At 32.0% G+C, this 23,939-nt stretch overlaps 1 non-coding gene across 1 annotated transcript; it reads right to left on the reverse strand.

The window, feature by feature from the left end:
* Positions 1 to 16,163: 16,163 nt before the first annotated feature.
* LOC139895103 (small nucleolar RNA R71) lies at positions 16,164 to 16,270 on the reverse strand. Its single transcript, XR_011775569.1, has one exon. It is a non-coding gene; the product is annotated as a small nucleolar RNA R71 (small nucleolar RNA).
* Positions 16,271 to 23,939: the final 7,669 nt, after the last annotated feature.

A 23,939-nucleotide genomic window follows, 5' to 3' on the forward strand; every position in this document is an offset into this window, starting at 1 on the left:
TTTTAAAAGTATAAAAGTTGTTGAAAAGATGGGACTATGATCTCACCGTAGTTGCATGCCAAAGTACTTGAAATTAAACATTGTGCAAATGAAAGTTGCTTAACCTTGACCTAAACAGATAAGTCGTATTAATTACCGGTTACGACACAAGGTCGGTCAAAATGTGTTCAATTAGTCCTATGGCTCATTACGACTCGATTAATATAGCATGTGAATAAAGTTGTCAAGTTTAATGCGAGAATCAAGTATAAAAGCATGTTAGAACGATTGCATAAGCATTTGGTTAAGTTTGACTAACTTGGTCAAAGTCAAAGTCAACGGGGTCGGGTCGGATATCCGACAATTTTTCTTCAATTAGTAGTCATATATAAACATGTTGGCCAAGTTTCATGTTAATCGGAGGTGCGTAGCATAGTTAGAATTAAACGGTAAACGACCAAGCAAAACAGAATTCTGCAGTTCATTTGGACGGCGTCCAGAATGGCTGGATGGTGTCCAGCAGTGAAGGACTGGACGGTGTCCAAGATGTGGGACGGCATCCAAATGGGTTACAGATTGCTGTTGCTGCAAATTTGATAAGTCTCGAACCAAACTCATTTCAAACGCAACTTATGAACCGAAAATACTCAAAACACGTATCTTATATCGTTGGAAAGGTATTTTTACAAGAAAACAACTAAGAACATATCATCAACTAAAACTAGAATTTACAACAATTAAATCTGCATCACAAGATCATCAAATATTCATTATCAAATGTTTAAAGTTCATAAACGCATAAGATGATTCGAGAATTCAATTTACACATACGATATGCCGTTTCGTAGGTAATTACGCATACAAAACAACTAAACACTTAATAACAACATTGCAAAGCATTTGGTGCATCAAAAGTTCGTTTTAAAATCTATCAAACCCTAACCAAGAATCACAAAATCAATAATCATGTTAATGTAAGGTTTTCATGTCATCCAACATACCAAAACGAAGCTAATGATGCTAGTAACACTTTTAACACATAAGGTTTAACATCTAACAACATTTAATCAATCAAAACCAAGGATTAAATAAACACTTTTTCAAGTTCATGCTAGTTATGCAAAATAACAAGATCGAGCATACAAATTACATATTCATGTTAAACTTGAGCCATAGACACTAATTAACACCATTTCAAGTCAAAAACATTAAGAACATGAAATCTAGAGTTTTTAGAAAGTTACCCAAACGATATGAAATTAGTATCAAGTTGTAGAGGATGAAGAGAGGATTCCAAAAGTACAATTCATTTTGTTGCTAGCTTCCTAGATCGAATTTGGATGATGATTCTTTGTTGAGTGGATTTGAGAGAAAAAGGGAAGTATGAAGATGGAGGAGGTGAAAATGAATGGTGGGAGAAAGAGGGTTGACTACTTGACCTAGTTGGTTAAGTTTGGTCCCTTGGCAACAATAGTCCCTCGAGTTTAAAAGCGAGTGCGTGAATTAACCGAACGAATTATTTTAAATACGCGAGAGTAAACAGAAAATGTTATAATCCAATGACGGAAAATATCAAGAACGTTAGTTAACGAAAGGTACGAATTTAGATAACGAAAGATATTATTAAAAAAAAAAAAAAAAAAAAGACGGGCGTTAAAATGAATAAACGGAAAAAGTCGGGTTGTTACATTACCCACACCTTAAAAGAAATTTCGTCCCGAAATTTAGTTGGAAGTAGTAGACGTTGTTTCTTCCTAGAGGCCTTGCATTGTCAATCCTACGAATAAGTGAGAGGGTACCTCCTTTTCCTTTGATCTTGTCTTTCCCACGTGAACTCGGGTCCTCTGTTGGTATCCCAACGAACTTTGACAATCGGGGTTTTACTTTGTCTTAGGGTTTGGTTTCACGATCCATAATTTCAACCGGTTCTCTTATGAAGTGGAGTTTGTGATCAATGGTAGGCTTTTCGAAAAGAATAATAAGTCCTTGTTCCGCAAGACACTTCTTTAAGTTTGATACTTGGAATGTAGAATGAATGGAAACTTAGTTGAGTTGGAAGATTTAAGTGATAAGCAACGGGTCCAATACGCCCCAAGATTTTAAAAGGATCAATATACTCTCGGAATTAGTTTTCCCCGTTTCCCGTAACGAATTTACACCTCCCCAAGGTGCGAATTTTAACACTACGCGGTTTCCCACTTGGAATTCGAGAGGTTTACGTCTAACATCGGCATAGTTCATTCGACGACAACGGGTCGTTTTGGGTCTTTCTTGAATATGAATAAATTTTCTCGGTCGTACATGAATGATCTCGAGCCCGGTGAATTGATTATCATTTACTTGGTTCGAAAAAAGGAGAACGACGTTTCCGGTCATACAGAATTTCAAAAGGCGTGACGTTAAGACTCAAATGAATATTATCGTTGTAATAGATATCGGCTAAGGATAAAAATAAAAGTTCGTATTATGTTCTCCAAGGTTTTAATCTTACGTTTTCTTGGTCCGTCGGTTTGTGGGTGATACGCAGTACTCATGTCTAAACGTGTTCCCAAGGCTTCTTGTAGGGCACCCCAAAAATCAGAAGTGAAACGAGCATCTCGATCCGAATAAAAGATAATGGCACACAGTGTCGAGATAGAATTCCTATAAGGTATAGTTGTACAAATTTTTCCCATCTTGTCGGTTTCTGAAAAACGTTTGTTGGAACAAGTTTCTTAGCGGTTTCTGAAAAACGTTCGCTAGGACTATTAACCCTCGTGGCGAATACTAGTATTGTTAGAACCCAGGAAATGAGTAATACCAGTTGCCCTAGCCTTATGGAGGATCCTTTATACGAGGCTATATAAAGGATCCAAGACTCCCTAGATTAGCTAAGCTTAGCCACTGTTATGTAGAGATTTTCAAGAAAGCCGTGGAAAGTCAATCTTGACTGATTGACTTTTTCTCTCAATCTTAATGGTTAGTCTTCACATTCATGGTATTCATGAGATCTAGGATCCTACAATTGGTATTAGAGCTTAGTGTAAGGACCCGTCCTAATCCATAAGAACGAATACAATAACATATGATTACATCACGAGGTATTTGACCTCTATATGATACATTTTACAAACATTGCATTCGTTTAAAAGATAAACTTTCATTTCATCGACAGTTGACAGGAATGCATACCATTTCATAATATCCATCTATAAATGATCTAATCTGTCATTTACTAAATCATAATCTTTACTGAACTCAACGACTCGAATGCAACGTCTTTTGAAATATACCATGAATGACTCCAAGTACTATCTTTAAAATGAGCAAATGCACAGTGGAAGATTTCTTTAACACCTGAGAATAAACATGCTTTAAAGTGTCAACTAAAAGGTTGGTGAGTTCATTAGTTTATCATAAATGATCATTTTCATCATTTTAATAGACCACAAGATTTTCATTTCCATTTCTTATAAATATACGTCCCATGCATAGAGACAAAAATCATTCATATGGATTGAACACCTGGTAACCAACCTTAACAAGATGCATATAGAATATCCCCATCATTTCGGGACACCCATCGGACATGATAAACTCGAAGTACTAAAGCATTCCAAATTCCAGAATGGGGTTTGTTGGGCCCGATAGATCTATCTTTAGGATTCGCGTCAATTTGGGGGTCTGTTCCCAAATTCTCAGGCTACCAAGCTAAAAAGGGGCATATTCAATTTCGATCATTCAACCATATAATGTAGTTTCGATTACTTGTTTCTATTTCGTCAAACATTTATAAAAGTAGCGCATGTATTCTCAGTCCCAAAAACAAATCATTCTTGTTACAATTTCTGTTTTTTGGTTCGGTTTTCCATCTCAAACACCAACACAACAACCATTGCTACTGCCTTTTACAAACACTTATCATCACCTTTATATTGCCCTCATGATACTAGATCTTCCATCATCCCCACTTCAACCTATCGGGCCAAATTAGTCACCGTTGATAACCTCTACAAGTTTACTACAAATCATCTTACTTATGTAGTACTAGTTTACGTACTCTCCCTATGTGCCGTAGCCACAATCACATAAAACGCGTACCATTACATTTGGTTACATCGCGAGGTACTTGACCTCTATATGATACATTTTACAAACATTGCATTCGTTTTTGAAAAGACAAACTTTCATTTATATCGAAAGTTGACGGCATGCATACCATTTCATAATATATCCAACTATACATGACTTAATAATATCCTTGATGAACTCAACGACTCGAATGCAACGTCTTTTGAAATATGTCATGAATGACTCCATGTAATATCTCTAAAATGATCAAATGCACAGCGGAAGATTTCTTTTATACCTGAGAATAAACATACTTTCAAGTGTCAACCAAAAGGTTGGTGAGTTCATAGGTTTATAATAAAACAATAAAATTCATCATTTTGATAGACCACAAGATTTAAATCCTGCATGGTACAAATGGGCCCGAATCCTATACCCACCTGTAATGTACATGCGATATCTTTTAAATACAGTACACCTTTCTCGTGTACGAAATCATCTTTCATAAATCTTAGTAACCGTACACATATATTGTGCACAAAAATAACATACACATAATCTGTGTATAAAATTATTCTCTCGATACATAACATTCACTTTTCATTGCTTTCATAGCTTGGCTTGGTTACCGACCTTAACATATAATGCGCATAATAATATCCCCAAAACAGAACATCCCGTCTGTATAATAATCATATAAACTTCGAAGTACTAAACACCACGCCCACTAGCCCTTCCGTCTAGTGAACATTCTGGGTGGGGGTGTTAAACCCGATAGCTACCTTTAGGATTCGCGTCAATTAGGCGTGCACTAATTCTCAAAATTAGTGATGTTCCCTAATTCTTAGGTTGCCAAGCAATAATAATCAGGGGAAAAATATTCATATCAATTGTGGCAATTATCACATCCACATAATTCAATGGTGGTAATTATCACGTCCACATAATTCATTCGAGGAATGTTTTGCTTGTGTCTATCTCGTCAAACATTTATAAAAGCATTTCATGTATTCGCAGTTTAAAATGTATTTCAAAAGCATTTAATAAAGCAGTTGTAAAAGTAGCGCATGTATTCTCAGTCCCAAAAATGTAAAGAGTAAAAGAGAATCAAATGAACTCACCATACTGTATTCTGTAGTAAAAATACATATAACGACATTTGAACAAGTGTAGGGTTAGTCTCGGATTCACGAACCTATATTATTCATATATATATTAAAACATATACTCGTAATCGAACAATTTCATATATTATAACTTTATATATTTTTTACTTAGTTTGTATATATATTTGAAAATGATTATTATTTATATAATTTTATATAACTATTATTCTTCATTAATAATAATATAATTGTATATTAAGGTTTATATATGATAAAAATATATATTTATATTTTAATTTATATCTTTTATATATATATATAGCTTAATTTATATCTTTTTAATAATAAAAATATAGTGTTATATATTTTTATAAAAATCTATTTGTAGTAGTTTTGATAATGATAAAAATGATAGTAATAATATTGATAGTAATAATAGTAATAATAATGATAATGTTAACTTTTGAAAATGATAATTTTAATAAGGATAATAACTTTACTACTAATGATAATTTACTAAAAATGATATTTTTTTTTACTAATAAAGATAACCATAGTAATAATAATAATAATGATAACTTTAACAATAATACTTATGTTAATGATAACAATAATAATACAGATAATTACCAATGATACTAATACAAATAATAATGATAATAATGATAGTCATAATCCTAAGAATAATCATAATACATATATTAATAGTAAAAATGATAAAATTAATGATAACAATATTAATAATACTAATAATACTTAATGATAATATTATAACTAATATTCATAATAAAAATAATAATATGTATACTACTTAATATTAATAATAATAATAACACTCCTACTTAATAATAATAACAAATAATTATAACAACAACAATAATAATAATCATAATAATAATTAATAACTATAATAATAATAATAATAGAATTTGAAAACTACCTCAAGTGATAAGCCTTTAAAAAAAAAAATAAACGCCTTAGACAGGACTCAAACCCGTGACCTCTTGATAACCCAACACCTCTCATGACCAACTGATCTGGCATGTTTTTCTGTTAATATCACCAACACCTAATTATTTAACCCGTATATATTGTTCTTCTAACTTCTCCTTCTTCATCAGCAGGCTCAATTCAATGAGTATAATTCGAATTTATAACAGCTAAAACACGTTTAGGTTTAAATATATAGATGAAATAGAATGATAAAGGGTTGATTAGAGTAATTAAATCAAACGACTGAAATAAAAAAAAAACTTCGACAATCTCCTGAACCCGATATGAACACAAAATCAGAATTCAAATTTTTGATCGTTTTAGTACAAGATTATAACATGAAATGGGTTTCAATTCCCTCCCAAAATCTTTCCCAACCAATCAATTGATCCTAAAACTTCAACTGGAACTCAAATTTCTCAAAGAACATAACATTTGACTTTTGAAAATTAAGTTTGACTTCAAAAATTAGAATTTGTTTTGGAGAATTGGTAGTTGAGATTTTGCATATAGCTTGAGTAAGAGATTCCTAACAAAATAGCATTTAAGGATTTTGGAATGGTTTTCGAAATTGATTTTTGGCAATAAAGTTGTAACAACAGAGACATTCTAACTTTTTATTGAGTTTTTGGTTTTAAAATCCGAATTGCAGGAGGGTAAGGCAGTATATTTTGATGGTAATTCGAATAGTTGCAGTAGTACAAGTGATATGACTGAATCTTGTTTGTATTGACAATGGAAATCGATTTTTCAACCTAATCAGACAACCAGTACACAAATAAAATAAAAAGAATTATACGTCGCTATTGATCTCTAACAGAAATTAGATGATTCAATTAGAGGGAAACAATTAAGCAGATATATACAAAAAAAAATAAAGATCGATGTGGATGGGTAATAGAACCCAATTTTGTATCTGATTCGGTATCTTAAACTTAATTTTAATATTAATAAATATGTTAATAAATTATAATAATGTTAATAATTTAGTAATAATAATAATAGAATTAATAATAAAGATATTAATAATAATAATATCAATATAATACTATTAATAAAATAATCATATTAATAACTAACATCATAATTATAATAATGATAATTTAGTAATAACGATATAAATAATAATAATAATAATAATACTTATATTAGTAATGATAATAATAATATTAGAAATTTTAACACATTATTCGTATCAAGTTTCATATCTAGTAATATTAATAATACTGATATTAATATTAACATGAATATTATAACAATAATGAAGTAATGATAATAATATTAGTATAACACTTATGCTCTTCTTGAAACCACATTTAATATCTTACTATTACAATTTATTACTATGTAATAGTTAATAAGTATTTAATATATTATATGGTAATATTCATTGAATATTTAATGTACATGTATTTTATATATTTCAATATATTCATAATTATAATAGAAATCATATATAGCTTTATATATATATACAATTATATATTCAATTATGTTTTAAATATTAAGTAGATAATTAGTTATATACATTAGACAATTAAACTCAAAGTATAACATTATTCATGTAATATTTTGATAACGTTGACAAATTTTGTCTGAAACCGTTTATATCTAATATACTCTATGTATTCAAAATAACAAATTTTAGTTTGTTAAAGTTATATTTCATAGTAACTAAATTACATAATAGTTCGTTAATATATTTAATATAATTATTTACATATATAATTATTTATTTTTTTACATTTCTATTTTCAATTATAGGTTCGTGAATTGTCGAAATTAGTCAAAAGGTTAATTGAATATATGAGCATAGTTTCAAAGTTTTCGAGACTCAACATTGCAGACTTTGCTTATTGTGTCGGAAACATATAGGGATTAAGTTTAAATTTGGTCGGAAATTTTCGGGTCGTCACAGACTGTGATGACCCGAAAATTTTTGACCCAATTTAAACTTGATCTTAATATGATTTCGACACGATAAGCAAAGTCTGTAATGTTGAATCTCAAAATATTGGAACTATTTTCATGTAACCCTTTGACTATCCCCGATGATTCATTAACCATTGCTTGTAAATATGTGGATATTTATAAATATGTATATATAAATATTTGTATAATATATATAATAACATGAACATTAATAAACTATTATATACATTTATTGTTATAAACAAATATGTAAAATAAAATACATTGTAATAAAAATTATTATTTTATATGTATATTTCTTGTATATATATATTGTTATATTTAATTTAATTATTTAATATATATCTATTTGCGTAGTAAATTTTGTTATTTAAAACTATTCATATATATACATAGTGTATATTAAATATAATTAATTTTGAGCTTAAATGGTAACTGTATGTAACTTTCGGTTGACGTTTAATTATTTTTAAAATGGATCTAATATATATATATATATATATATATATATATATATATATATATATATATATATATATATATATATATATATATATATATATATATATATATATATATATATATATATATATATATATATGAAGTTTTAAAATAAAAATTGGTCCAAAATTTGATTAAAAAGATAATAGTTTTGATAATTATTTTTTTTACCTTTTCAATATAAGGTTTTGTACTCCGTACATATAAATTGGAACAGAAAATAAATAATTATAGAATCTTTTTGATCAGGTTTCAAACAGATAATGACTAAAATAAATAAATGGACTTAATTTTAAAATATGAGATTTTTCTGAATTAAATTATCCGTAACTGTTTAGCAATGGACACACCCCGTGAAAACTGTCGGCACATTAATACAAATCAAAAGGGCTGCTTCACTGTATCTACACGATTGATATTTTGATATTATGAATTATTACTGTGCTTTGTGAATTTCTTCATCAAGTGTATATATTATATATATAACCATATACATTATGCATTATCGGATATTCAGAGTTATATCCTTATCACCTTTATGCATATATCACACATTCCTCCTTCTCCTTCTTCACCATCTTCAATCACCTTCACCGTACTACACACCACCACCTCCGAACATTGATCCCCTCATGAAACCAAGCAAAACATTCCTCGAATGAATTATTATGCAGACAGAAGTTCTGTGGATTATTATTGAATTAGTTGGACGTTATAATTGCCACTAATTGTTGTGAATATTTCCCCTGATTATTATTACTTGGTAACCTAAGAATTAGAATCGGGTATTGAAAGGAACCGTCCTAATCCATCCGGACGAATACATTACATTTGGTTACGTCGCGAGGTACTTGACCTCTATATGATACATTTTACAAACATTGCATTCGTTTTGAAAAGACAAACTTTCCTTACATCGAAAGTTGACGATATGTATACCATTTCATAATACATCTAACTATAATTGACTTAATAATAATCTTGATGAACTCAACGATTCGAATGCAACGTCTTTTGAAATATGTCATGAATGACTCCAAGTAATATCTCTAAAATGAGCAAATGTACAGCGAAAGATTTCTTTCATATTTGAGAATAAACATGCTTTCAAGTGTCAACCAAAAGGTTGGTGAGTTCATAAGTTTATCATAAAACAATAAAATTCATCATTTTGATAGACCACAAGATTTAAATGCTGCATGGTACAAATGGGCCCGAATCCTATACCCACCTGTAATGTACATGCGATATCTTTTAAATACAGTACACCTTTCTCGTGTACAAAATCATCTTTCATAAATCTTAGTAACCGTACACATATCTTGTGCACAAAAATAACATACACATAACCTGTGTATAAAATCATTCTCTCGATACATAGCATTCACTTTTCATTGCTGTTATAGCTTGGCTTGGTAACCGACCTTAACATATAATGCGCATAATAATATCCCCAAAACAGAACATCTCGTCTGTATAATAATCATATAAACTTCGAAGTACTAAACACCACGCCCACTAGCCCTTCCATCTAGTGAACATTCTAGGTAGGGGTGTTAAACCCGGTAGCTACCTATAGGATTCGCTTGAATTAGGCGTGCACTAATTCTCAAAATTAGTGATGTTCCCTAATTCTTAGGTTACCAAGCAATAATAATCAGGGGAAAAATATTCATATCAATTGTGGCAATTATCACGTCCAAATAATTCAATGGTGGCAATTATCACGTCCACATAATTTATTCGAGGAATGTTTTACTTGTGTCTATCTAGTCAAACATTTATAAAAGCATTTCATGTATTCGCAGTTCAAAAATGTATTTCAAAAGCATTTAATAAAGCAGTTGTAAAAGTAGCGCATGTATTCTCAGTCCCAAAAATGTAAAGAGTAAAAGGGAATCAAATGAACTCATGATACGATATTTTGTAGTAAAAATATGCATACGACGAAACTGAACAATGCAAGGTTGGCCTCGGATTCACGAACCTATATCAAGTATATATATTAACACATATAATTAACAAGTAATAATAATCAACTAGTTTATATATTTTATTTATTTAGTTTAGTCATACATTTGTTATTTTAAAAGTTTTATATATTTATTTTTTTGTATTTTAATATTTATACTTATAGTTATATTAATAATAAAGATAATACTACTAAAAATAAATAAAAAGTCATATGTTAATAATAATAATAATAATAATAATAATAATAATAATAATAATATTTGTGATAATAATAATGTTAATGATATTAATAATAGTAATAATAATACTTTTACTAATACTAATACTAATACTAATAATGAATCTACTACTACTAATAATAATAATAATAATAATAATAATAATAATAATAATAATAATAATAATAATAATAATAATAACAATAATAAAAATAAGTTTACTACCTTTAAAGAGTGAGTTCCTAAGAAAAATTGCTCCAGTCCGGGCTCGAACCCGAGACCTCGTGCTAACCCGAAACACTCCATAACCATCACGCTACCAAATCCTTTGTGTTTTACTTCACAAAATACTATATATAACTTATGTATCTATCTATTTTTTTTAAACTTCAAATCGTCATCGTACATCCCTAATTTTTTTATCATCTTTTTTATCATCTAGCTTCACCATCACTATTATTCACCACGATCCTGATAGTCGAATAACATCATCATATCATAATCATAATTAATATCATATCAAATCAAATCATCACCATTGTTACCTCTATGCTCATATCATGTACCTCACCAATACTAACAATTATTCGTCATCATCTATAATCATTCGCGTTTCAAATAAGTATTATAGCAGCAGCATAAAATAGTGATTTGTCAAGCAATTTGGGTTTTTAACATGGCCCAACAACAGGATGTATCATTCAGCCCACAAGCAAATAAAAATATGGATCGTTAACTAAGTTACAGCAGCCCACTTCAATAAGTCCAACTTCACGAAATCCATTTCCATAAAATAAAATATCTGCGAGCTTTTGTTTGGGTTTCAAAACGGATACACAAGGTTTAACATCATCTATCGTCACCTTCTTAATCATAATAGATAGATAGCCGACAAATACTACTAAGTTAAATATAATAATATACCTATAACCTTTAAATCACAATTGAGTGGATGAAGGTGTCTTTCGACCTACAACAAGGAAAAACAGCACCCTTAATCGATCAAGTGGTTATTTATTAATCAAAATAGGGAATAGGAAAAACATGAAATTGGGTTATCATTATCGCATCATATTATCTATGTTAACAGTCCATCATCTCTGTTGCATTTTGCAGGTTTGCTTTAAGGATGGTTTTGCGAATGAAAATAGGAATTACAGAATTGAGTAGCAGTATTTTGTTTGGGTGCTTGTGAGTGTTTTTAGAACTTGGAGAGAGAGCTGATGAAGTGACGGTTTGGGATGATTTCAAGTTAAACGAAAACAGAAGTATGGCGGCTGAATTGGTGGTTCACATTTGAAGAAGATAGGGAGAGAGAAAATAGATGGTGGTGGTTTGGGTTTGAACAAGAGGAAACAATTACGTAGGTTATGATGGTTTGTGATTCAAAGGAAACAGAAAATGCGATACCGGGAAAGAAAGCAAGTGACTTTCCATGAAACCGAAGTATAGTGGCCAGTTTCATTCGAACAGTATGAACACTCAAGTGGGTTGATAATGCTAAAAATGAACATATATTTCATAGCATTATCCCTCAAGGAAGACAAGCTTTTAGTTGCAATTGTTCAATTTACAAGTGGTATTCGTTTAAATAATAAAAGGTGAAGACAAAAGACAGATTCGACGAATTGAAGACGCAAACGACCAAAAAGCTCAAAAGTACAAAGTACAATCGAAGTGGTTCCAATTATTGATGAGAAACGTCTCAAAATTACAAGAGTACAAGACGCGAAACGCAAAATACAAGATATTAAATTGTACGCAAGGACGTTCGAAAATTCGGAACCGGGACCAAAGTCAACTCTCAACGCGCGACACAACAGACTAAAAATTACAAGTCAACTATGCACAAGAATAAAATATAATATTTAAATAATTATATAAATTATTTATATATTATATATTATAATAAAAACCGTCGGCAGAATGCAAACAAATACATGTGAGCTGGATTCCAGGGCCATGCGATCGCATGGCCAGCATGACCATTTTCCATGCGATCGCATGGCTAATAGTATCAGGTCAGGTCCTATAAAGTTCGCGAGTTTTGGACGAATTTTTTACACAATATCCACCATCTCTCTATCTATCACTCGTATATATATATTTATATTATAATTTTAATTTTAATTTTAAATTCTAATAATAAGGATATATTAGCGAATGTTGTAAGGGTGTAAGTCGAAATTCTGTCCGTGTAACGCTACGCTATTTTTAATCACTGTAAGTTATGGTTAATGTTATTTTTAATTTAATGTCTCGTAGCTAAGTTATTATTATGCTTATTTTTCTGCCGAAGTAATCATGATGTTAGGCTAAATATTAAAATTGGGTAATTGAGCTTTGTACCATAATTGGGGTTTGGATAAAAGAACGACACTTGTAGAAATTAGACTATGGGCTATTAATGGGTTTTATATTAACTAAATGATACCTCATTGATTTAATATATAGACTTATAATTTGACGTATTTATATATAACCACATACGCTTGACTGGGTACGGTGGGCGGGATATCTATAAATACCAATAATTGTTCATTTTACCGGACACGGAACTGGATTAATAGTTAATAGACTTGTTGAAACAGGGGTGGATTACATTCAAGGGTAATTGGTGTAATTGTTAACAAAGTAGTAAAACCTTGGACTACACGCAGTCGATAACCTAGTGTATTCATTAAACAAAGTATTAAGACCTTGTTACAATTCGAATCCCCAATTAGTTGGAATATTTAACTTCAGAAATAAGAATAATTTGACGAAGACTTTCGCACTTTATGATTATGACTGATGGACTATTATGGACAAATCCGTATGGACATATCGAATAATCCAGGACAAAGGACAATTAACCCATGGGAATAAACTAAAAATCAACACGTCAAACATCATGATTATGGAAGTTTAAATAAGCATAATTCTTTTATTTCATATTTAATTGCACTTTTAATTATCGCACTTTTATTTATTGTCATTTTATTTAATTGTATTTTTAATTATCGTACTCTTTAATTATCGCAATTTTATTTTATCGCACTTTTATTTATCGCAATTTCATTATCGTTATTTACTTTACGCTTTAAATTAAGTTATATTTATATTTTACATTAGGTTTTAACTGCGACTAAAGTTTTAAAATTGACAAATCGGTCATTAAACGGTAAAAACCCCCTTTATAATAATAATACTACTTATATATATTTTTGTATTTTTACAATTATAAGTTAAAACTAATATAGCGTTAAGCTTGTTTAAAAGATCCCTATGGAACGAACCGGACTTACTAAAAACTACACTACTGTACGATTAGGTACACTGCCTATAAGTGTTGTAGCAAGGTTTATGTATATCCATTATATAAATAAATAGATATCTTGTGTAAAATTGTATCGTATTTAATAGTATTTCGTTGTAAAAATAATACTATTTCCTAGCACACCTCGCACACATCAAGTATTTTTGGCGCCGCTGCCGGGGAAAGTTAAACGCCGAAAGCGCAACGCTAAATATAAAAAAAAACAAAATATATATATATATATTTAAGAGTTTGTTACATATATATATAAAATTATAAAGTTTCTTTATCTTTATTTTTAGTTTTTAAGAATTAAGTTTTTATTTAATTTATATAAATATTTATTTATTTTAAAAACAGAAAAAAAAATAGTAAACTACTCGGCCTGATCACTGTAGCAGCCCATATCCTGGCCCAGAAACCTACTCCATGCGACCGCATAGATTTTCAACGTGAGGACCATGCGATCGCATAGCCCTGTCTGACACGCCAGAGTTGACTGGTAACAGCAATCATTACGGAGTATATTATTATTATTATTATTATTATTTAATCAAAACCCTAATTAGGGTTTAGTTATTTAATTAATTAAGTTTTAGTTTTATTATTAATTTGTATTATTAAGTTTAATTAGTTTTATAAATATATAAAATTAATAGTTTTATAAAATAAATAATATAAAAATAATATTTTTTGTACTTTTCACAACTTTAAATTTATTTTTATATTTTGTATCTTTTTATTTGTTTTAGCGTAATATTTGTACTTTTCGTTCGTATTTAGTTTTAATTCATAGTTTTTGCCATAGTTATTTTTATTTCTAGATTGTTAGGCTTTGCCGTAAAATCCCTTAAGTGCTTTTTCTTTAGACTAAGATTTAGGTGCTTTAGAATTTTGTGACGTCGTTTTTAATATTTTAGTACCTTTTTAAGTTATTGCCGTTTTGGGATATAGTATTTCTCTAAGCTTTAATATTTTTAGACGTAACTTTTAATTCTTAGTTTTTAGTTCCTTTTTAAGTTCCGACGCGCTACTTTCTTTTTATTTTTCGACCTTTTATTTTTCGACATTTTTCGACTCGCAATCTTTTTCTTTCTTATTTCTCGACGCTCTAGTTTATAGGACACAGAATTTTTTTTTTCTATTTCTTCTCTAAAATTTCAAAACGAAAAATTATTTTAAGTGGTTAAATTGATAGACATCCATTTTCTGGTTCGTAGTAATAGTCGGATTTGTACGTGGACCGGGTTATTGGAGCCAAACAGTACTCAATTATATTGAGACCAAACGAATCCTGCCCCTCAGCTGCATCTTTTGGCTATTCGAAACGTGGGCAAAATTAGAAAAGTCTATTAATTTGATAACTTATATAATTTTTCTTATTTTTGTAACTAATAGGATATTCAACGAATGCACCGAGCAAAACGTTCACCACCTTTTGTACGTTCACCACCTGTAACTCGATCAAGACATCTAGCAAATATTATCGCCGTTGATTTTTCTTTAGAATCTTCATCCAGTCGACCAAGTACTCCAATTCAAATTTCTGATAATCCATTTTTTGAACCCGACCTCACAATAGAGAATCCGGAGGATATTCAGGGACAATTCTGAGATCCTGAATCACCAATCATTCCTCCGGAATCACCAATCATTCAAACGGAGATTGTCGAGGAACAACCCATTAAATCAGAATCCTATAGTGATTCAGATTCAACAAATTCAATCATGAAAAATCTGGAACCTCTAAGTATGGAAGACCGAATGAGAGCTAAACGCACTGGCCAAGGTCACGCAATTACTCAACCTGACATTAATGCGCCAGATTATGAAATCAAAGGACAAATCATACACATGGTGACTAATCAATGCCAATTTAGTGGTGCGCTGAAGGAAGATCCAAACGAACATATTCATACCTTTAATAGGATCTGTACACTATTTAAAATCCGAGAAGTGGAGGATGAACAGATATATCTCATGTTATTTCCCTAGACTTTAAAGAGAGAAGCCAAAGATTGGTTAGAATCGTTACCTGAAGGGGAGATTGATACATGGGACGTTTTAGTTGAAAATTTTCTTAAACAATTCTTTCCGGCATCTAAAGCCGTAAGACTTCAAGGAGAAATAGTTACGTTCACACAAAAACCAAATGAAACTTTATATGAAGCGTGGACAAGATTTAGAAAGTTATTAAGAGGATGTCCGCAACATGGTTTAGACACCTGTCAAATAGTACAAATATTCTACCAAGGATACGACATCACTACACGAAAAGACATCAATATAGCAGCTGGTGGTTCCATTATGAAGAAAACCGCAACTGATGCTTACAAAATTATTGATAACACTGCTTCCCACTCACATGAGTGGCACCAAGAAAAAGATATCGTTAGATCATCTAAAGCAGCTAGAGCCGATTCTAGCCATGCTTAGATTCCATTTCTGCAAAGATAGATGATGTCGAGAGACGAATGGAAAAGATGACTAAGGATATTTGAAATGTCCCGTTCTTATTGATTAAAAACGTTCCATATTAATTGATTTCGCTGCGAGGTTTTGACCTCTATATGAGACGTTTTTCAAAGACTGCATTCATTTTTAAACAAACCATAACCTTTATTTCATCAATAAAGGTTTAAAAAGCTTTACGTAGATTATCAAATAATGATAATCTAAAATATCCTGTTTACACACGACCATTACATAATGGTTTACAATACAAATATGTTACAACAAAATAAGTTTCTTGAATGCAGTTTTTACACAATATCATACAAGCATGGACTCCAAATCTTGTCCTTATTTAAGTATGCGACAACGGAAGCTCTTAATAATCACCTGAGAATAAACATGCTTAAAATGTCAACAAAAATGTTGGTGAGTTATAGGTTTAAAATATATATATCAAATCGTAACAATAGACCACAAGATTTCATATTTCAATACACATCCCATACATAGAGATAAAAATCATTCATATGGTGAACACCTGGTAACCGACATTAACAAGATGCATATATAAGAATATCCCCATCATTCCGGGACACCCTTCGGATATGATATAAATTTCGAAGTACTAAAGCATCCGGTACTTTGGATGAGGTTTGTTAAGCCCAATAGATCTATCTTTAGGATTCGCGTCAATTAGGGTGTCTGTTCCCAAATTCTTAGATTACAAGACTTAATAAAAAGGGGCATATTCGATTTCGATAATTCAACCATAGAATGTAGTTTCACGTACTTGTGTCTATTTTGTAAATCATTTATAAAACCTGCATGTATTCTCATCCCAAAAATATTAGATTTTAAAAGTGGGACTATAACTCACTTTCACAGATTTTTAATTCGTCGGGAAGTAAGACTTGGCCACTGGTTGATTCACGAACCTATAACAATATATACATATATATCAAAGTATGTTCAAAATATATTTACAACACTTTTAATATATTTTGATGTTTTAAGTTTATTAAGTCAGCTGTCCTCGTTAGTAACCTACAACTAGTTGTCCACAGTTAGATGTACAGAAATAAATCGATAAATATTATCTTGAATCAATCCACGACCCAGTGTATACGTATCTCAGTATTGATCACAACTCAAACTATATATATTTTGGAATCAACCTCAACCCTGTATAGCTAACTCCAACATTCACATATAGAGTGTCTATGGTTGTTCCGAAATATATATAGATGTGTCGACATGATAGGTCGAAACATTGTATACGTGTCTATGGTATCTCAAGATTACATAATATACAATACAAGTTGATTAAGTTATGGTTGGAATATATTTGTTACCAATTTTCACGTAGCTAAAATGAGAAAAATTATTCAATCTTGTTTTACCCATAACTTCTTCATTTTAAATCCGTTTTGAGTGAATCAAATTGCTATGGTTTCACATTGAACTCTATTTTATGAATCTAAACAGAAAAAGTATAGGTTTATAGTCGGAAAAATAAGTTACAAGTCGTTTTTGTAAAGGTAGTCATTTCAGTCGAAAGAACGACGTCTAGATGACCATTTTAGAAAACATACTTCCACTTTGAGTTTAACCATAATTTTTGGATATAGTTTCATGTTCATAATAAAAATCATTTTCTCAGAATAACAACTTTTAAATCAAAGTTTATCATAGTTTTTAATTAACTAACCCAAAACAGCCCGCGGTGTTACTACGACGGCGTAAATCCGGTTTTACGGTATTTTTCGTGTTTCCAGGTTTTAAATCATTAAGTTAGCATATAATATAGATATAGAACATGTGTTTAGTTTATTTTAAAAGTCAAGTTAGAAGGATTAACTTTTGTTTGCGAACAAGTTTAGAATTAACTAAACTATGTTCTAGTGATTACAAGTTTAAACCTTCGAATAAGATAGCTTTATATGTATGAATCGAATGATGTTATGAACATCATTACTACCTTAAGTTCCTTGGATAAACCTACTGGAAAAGAGAAAAATGGATCTAGCTTCAATGGATCCTTGGATGGCTCGAAGTTCTTGAAGCAGAATCATGACACGAAAACAAGTTCAAGTAAGATCATCACTTGAAATAAGATTGTTATAGTTATAGAAATTGAACCAAAGTTTGAATATGATTATTACCTTGTATTAGAATGATAACCTACTGTAAGAAACAAAGATTTCTTGAGGTTGGATGATCACCTTACAAGATTGGAAGTGAGCTAGCAAACTTGAAAGTATTCTTGATTTTATGAAACTAGAACTTTTGGAATTTATGAAGAACACTTAGAACTTGAAGATAGAACTTGAGAGAGATCAATTAGATGAAGAAAATTGAAGAATGAAAGTGTTTGTAGGTGTTTTTGGTCGTTGGTGTATGGATTAGATATAAAGGATATGTAATTTTGTTTTCATGTAAATAAGTCATGAATGATTACTCATATTTTTGTAATTTTATGAGATATTTCATGCTAATTGCCAAATGATGGTTCCCACATGTGTTAGGTAACTCACATGGGCTGCTAAGAGCTGATCATTGGAGTGTATATACCAATAGTACATACATCTAAAAGCTGTGTATTGTACGAGTACGAATACGGGTGCATACGAGTAGAATTGTTGATGAAACTGAACGAGGATGTAATTGTAAGCATTTTTGTTAAGTAGAAGTATTTTGATAATTGTCTTGAAGTCTTTCAAAAGTGTATGAATACATATTAAAACACTACATGTATATACATTTTAACTGAGTCGTTAAGTCATCGTTAGTCGTCACATGTAAATGTTGTTTTGAAACCTTTAGGTTAACGATCTTGTTAAATGTTGTTAACCCAATGTTTATAATATCAAAAGAGATTTTAAATTATTATATTATCATGATATTATGATGTACGAATATCTCTTAATATGATATATATACATTAAATGTCGTTACAACGATAAACGTTACATATATGTCTCGTTTCAAAATCATTAAGTTAGTAGTCTTGTTTTTACATATGTAGTTCATTGTTAATATAATTAATGATATGTTTACTTATCATAATATCATGTTAACTATATATATAACCATATATATGTCATCATATAGTTTTTTACAAGTTTTAACGTTCGTGAATCACCGGTCAACTTGGGTGGTCAATTGTCTATATGAAACCTATTTCAATTAATCAAGTCTTAACAAGTTTGATTGCTTAACATGTTGGAAACATTTAATCATGTAAATATCAATCTCAATTAATATATATAAACATGGAAAAGTTCGGGTCACTACAGTACCTACCCGTTAAATAAATTTCGTCCCGAAATTTTAAGCTGTTGAAGGTGTTGACGAATCTTCTGGAAATAGATGCGGGTATTTCTTCTTCATCTGATCTTCACGCTCCCAGGTGAACTCGGGTCCTCTACGAGCATTCCATCGAACCTTAACAATTGGTATCTTGTTTTGCTTAAGTCTTTTAACCTCACGATCCATTATTTCGACGGGTTCTTCGATGAATTGAAGTTTTTCGTTGATTTGGATTTCATCTAACGGAATAGTGAGATCTTCTTTAGCAAAACATTTCTTCAAATTCGAGACGTGGAAAGTGTTATGTACAGCCGCGAGTTGTTGAGGTAACTCTAGTCGGTAAGCTACTGGTCCGACACGATCAATAATCTTGAATGGTCCAATATACCTTGGATTTAATTTCCCTCGTTTACCAAATCGAAAAACGCCTTTCCAAGGTGCAACTTTAAGCATGACCATCTCTCCAATTTCAAATTCTATATCTTTTCTTTTAATGTCAGCGTAGCTCTTTTGTCGACTTTGGGCGGTTTTCAACCGTTGTTGAATTTGGATGATCTTCTCGGTAGTTTCTTGTATAATCTCCGGACCCGTAATCTGTCTATCCCCCACTTCACTCCAACAAATCGGAGACCTGCACTTTCTACCATAAAGTGCTTCAAACGGCGCCATCTCAATGCTTGAATGGTAGCTGTTGTTGTAGGAAAATTCTGCTAATGGTAGATGTCGATCCCAACTGTTTCCGAAATCAATAACACATGCTCGTAGCATGTCTTCAAGCGTTTGTATCGTCTTTTCGCTCTGCCCATCAGTTTGTGGATGATAGGCAGTACTCATGTCTAGACGAGTTCCTAATGCTTGCTGTAATGTCTGCCAGAATCTTGAAATAAATCTGCCATCCCTATCAGAGATAATAGAGATTGGTATTCCATGTCTGGAGATGACTTCCTTCAAATACAGTCGTGCTAACTTCTCCATCTTGTCATCTTCTCTTAATGGCCAGAAGTGTGCTGATTTGGTGAGACGGTCAACTATTACCCAAATAGTATCAAAACCACTTGCAGTCCTTGGCAATTTAGTGATGAAATCCATGGTAATGTTTTCCCATTTCCATTCCGGGATTTCGGGTTGTTGAAGTAGACCTGATGGTTTCTGATGCTCAGCTTTGACCTTAGAACACGTCAAACATTCTCCTACGTATTTAGCAACATCGGCTTTCATACCCGGCCACCAAAAATGTTTCTTGAGATCCTTGTACATCTTCCCCGTTCCAGGATGTATTGAGTATCTGGTTTTATGAGCTTCTCTAAGTACCATTTCTCTCATATCTCCAAATTTTGGTACCCAAATCCTTTCAGCCCTATACCGGGTTCCGTCTTCCCGAATATTAAGATGCTTCTCCGATCCTTTGGGTATTTCATCCTTTAAATTTCCCTCTTTTAAAACTCCTTGTTGCGCCTCCTTTATTTGAGTAGTAATGTTATTATGAATCATTATATTCATAGATTTTACTCGAATGGGTTCTCTGTCCTTCCTGCTCAAGGCATCGGCTACCACATTTGCCTTCCCCGGGTGGTAACGAATCTCAAAGTCGTAATCATTCAATAATTCAATCCACCTACGCTGCCTCATATTCAGTTGTTTCTGATTAAATATGTGTTGAAGACTTTTGTGGTCGGTATATATAATACTTTTGACCCCATATAAGTAGTGCCTCCAAGTCTTTAATGCAAAAACAACCGCGCCTAATTCCAAATCATGCGTCGTATAATTTTGCTCGTGAATCTTCAATTGTCTAGAAGCATAAGCAATCACCTTCGTTCGTTGCATTAATACACAACCGAGACCTTGCTTTGATGCATCACAATAAATCACAAAATCATCATTCCCTTCAGGCAATGACAATATAGGTGCCGTAGTTAGCTTTTTCTTCAATAACTGAAACGCTTTCTCTTGTTCATCATTCCATTCAAATTTCTTCCCTTTATGCGTTAATGCAGTCAAGGGTTTTGCTATTCTGGAAAAGTCTTGGATGAACCTTCTGTAGTAACCAGCTAGTCCTAAAAACTGGCGTATGTGTTTCGGAGTTTTCGGGGTTTCCCACTTTTCAACAGTTTCTATCTTTGCCGGATCCACCTTAATACCTTCTTTGTTCACTATGTGACCGAGGAATTGAAATTCTTCCAACCAAAATGCACACTTTGAAAACTTAGCGTACAATTCTTCCTTCCTCAATACTTCTAACACCTTTCTCAAATGTTCACCGTGTTCTTGGTCATTCTTTGAGTAAATAAGTATGTCATCAATGAAAACAATGACAAACTTGTCAAGGTATGGTCCACACACTCGGTTCATAAGGTCCATGAACACAGCTGGTGCATTAGTTAATCCAAATGGCATGACCATAAACTCGTAATGACCGTAACGTGTTCTGAAAGCAGTCTTTGGAATATCATCTTCTTTCACCCGCATTTGATGATACCCGGAACGTAAGTCAATCTTTGAATAAACAGACGAGCCTTGTAGTTGATCAAATAAGTCGTCGATTCTCGGTAGTGGGTAGCGGTTCTTGATGGTAAGTTTGTTCAACTCTCGGTAGTCGATACACAACCTGAATGTACCATCTTTCTTCTTGACAAACAAAACAGGAGCTCCCCACGGTGATGTGCTTGGTTGAATAAAACCACGCTCTAAAAGTTCTTGTAGTTGGCTTTGCAGTTCTTTCATCTCGCTGGGTGCGAGTCTGTAAGGAGCACGAGCTATTGGTGCAGCTCCTGGTACAAGATCTATTTGAGATTCAACGGATCGATGTGGGGGTAATCCCGGTAATTCTTTCGGAAATACATCGGGAAATTCTTTTGCAATGGGAACATCATTGATGCTCTTTTCTTCAGTTTGTACTTTCTCGACGTGTGCTAGAACAGCATAGCAACCTTTTCTTATTAGTTTTTGTGCCTTCAAATTACTAATAAGATGTAGCTTCGTGTTGCCCTTTTCTCCGTACACCATTAAGGGTTTTCCTTTTTCTCGTATAATACGAATTGCATTTTTGTAACAAACGATCTCTGCTTTCACTTCTTTCAACCAGTCCATACCGATTATCACATCAAAACTCCCTAACTCTACTGGTATCAAATCAATCTTAAATGTTTCGCTAACCAGTTTAATTTCTCGATTCCGACATATATTATCTGCTGAAATTAATTTACCATTTGCTAATTCGAGTAAAAATTTACTATCCAAAGGCGTCAATGGACAACTTAATTTAGCACAAAAATCTCTACTCATATAGCTTCTATCTGCACCCGAATCAAATAAAACGTAAGCAGATTTATTGTCAATAAGAAACGTACCCGTAACAAGCTCTGGGTCTTCCTGTGCCTCTGCCGCATTAATATTGAAAACTCTTCCGCGGCCTTGTCCATTCGTGTTCTCCTGGTTCGGGCAATTTCTAATAATGTGGCCCGGTTTTCCACATTTATAACAAACTACATTGGCATAACTTGCTCCGACACTACTTGCTCCGCCATTACTTGTTCCGACACCATTTGTTCCTTTCGTTCTATTAACCCTTAGTCCGTAGACCTCACACTTCTCCGCGCTATGACCATTTCTTTTACACTTGTTGCAAAATTTGGTGCAGAACCCCGAGTGATACTTTTCACACCTTTGGCATAGCTGCTTCTGATTGTTGTTGTTGTTGCTGCGGTTATTATTGTTGTTGGGATGATTGTTGTAGTTGCTGTTGTTGTTGTTGTTGTTGTTGTTGTTGGGCCGTTTGTTGTAGTTGCGATTGATGTTGCGATTGTTGGGATAATTGTTGCGATTATTGTTGTAATTACTGTTGTTGTTGTATTGGTGATTCTTATCACCGTTTTCCTCCCACTTTCTTTTGACTTGCTTCACATTGGCCTCTTCAGCAGTCTGTTCTTTAATTCTTTCTTCAATCTGGTTCACTAGTTTGTGAGCCATTCTACATGCCTGTTGTATGGAGGTGGGCTCGTGTGAACTTATATCTTCTTGGATTCTTTTCGGTAATCCTTTCACAAACGCGTCGATCTTCTCTTCCTCATCTTCGAATGCTCCCGGACACAATAGGCACAATTCTATGAATCGTCTTTCGTACGT

Source organism: Rutidosis leptorrhynchoides, chromosome 2, assembly GCF_046630445.1.
Source record: "Rutidosis leptorrhynchoides isolate AG116_Rl617_1_P2 chromosome 2, CSIRO_AGI_Rlap_v1, whole genome shotgun sequence".
In the NCBI taxonomy this organism is placed as follows: Eukaryota; Viridiplantae; Streptophyta; class Magnoliopsida; order Asterales; family Asteraceae; genus Rutidosis; species Rutidosis leptorrhynchoides.